Genomic DNA, 949 nt, shown 5'->3' with positions numbered 1-949 from the left:
ATGAGGAGCCCCTTCCTGTGTCCTGGGTTAGCCTTTTATACAGTCTCTTTTCCTTCCTGGGTTCTCCAGCTGCCGAGCTAATTACCTCATTAACTCATCAGGCTACCAGCATGTGCGAGTACTCCCTCCTACCTGGGTGTTCTAAGTGACCAGGGAGCTGGCTTCCATAGAGCCCAATTTGAAGCTGTTAACAGCAGCCTCTCGCAGTACCATACACTTGTTTTGCACAACAGGTCACCCAGCCCATAACAGTTACTTCAGCCTTCATGCTGGAGTATCTGGCATTTCACTGCAGCTGAGCCCTAGAGGAGATATGTAGCTTACAATACATCTGCATCCTACTCAATCACGGATTTCCTGTACCCTCAGGTACTCACACAGATGTCAGCATGTTCTAGAAGATGATGAATCCTCCTTGAGTAATGGCCTCTACAATAGCCCTCTGCAAAAGCTCTTCAGTTTAACTCTGCCTAGTGCCTCCATATGTGCCTGACAATGAGATCTGCCCGAATGCAATATCTTCCTTATACTGGGGTCGTGCACTGTATTTTCTTCTTGTATCAGACTAGCAGAACATAAGTTCTCCCTCACATTCAACATAGTCTGTGCAAGTTATACGTCTAGTAGAGTCACTGATAAAACATTAATCCTGTTTCCATGTGACCCAGGCATGCTAAGAGAAGATACTTGGGTCACCGATATTTCAGGCAGTAACAATTCCGAACTGCAAGCATAGTGCTGGAACGAGGGGCGCAGGAGGTACTGCTGTGCTCCCTGGCTTGAAGTGGTTTCCACTATACACAGGGTTTACCATTTAATTAAATGGCTCTCAGCACCCCCGCTATAAAAATAGTTGCACCCCTGACTGCAAGTGCATTACTAAATGCCCTCCTTTGTATACATGGTCTACGGTGCCTGGTAAGCTCCCTCATGCCCCCTCAGCCAGTTC

The sequence above is a fragment of the Emydura macquarii genome, unplaced genomic scaffold (genome assembly GCF_026122565.2).
Source record: "Emydura macquarii macquarii isolate MOO-44397 ecotype Brisbane River unplaced genomic scaffold, CSIRO-AGI_Emac_v2 contig_2432, whole genome shotgun sequence".
Lineage (NCBI taxonomy): Eukaryota > Metazoa > Chordata > Testudines > Chelidae > Emydura > Emydura macquarii.
The sequence above is the reverse complement of the archived record's forward strand: the minus strand, read 5'-3'. Positions refer to the sequence as shown.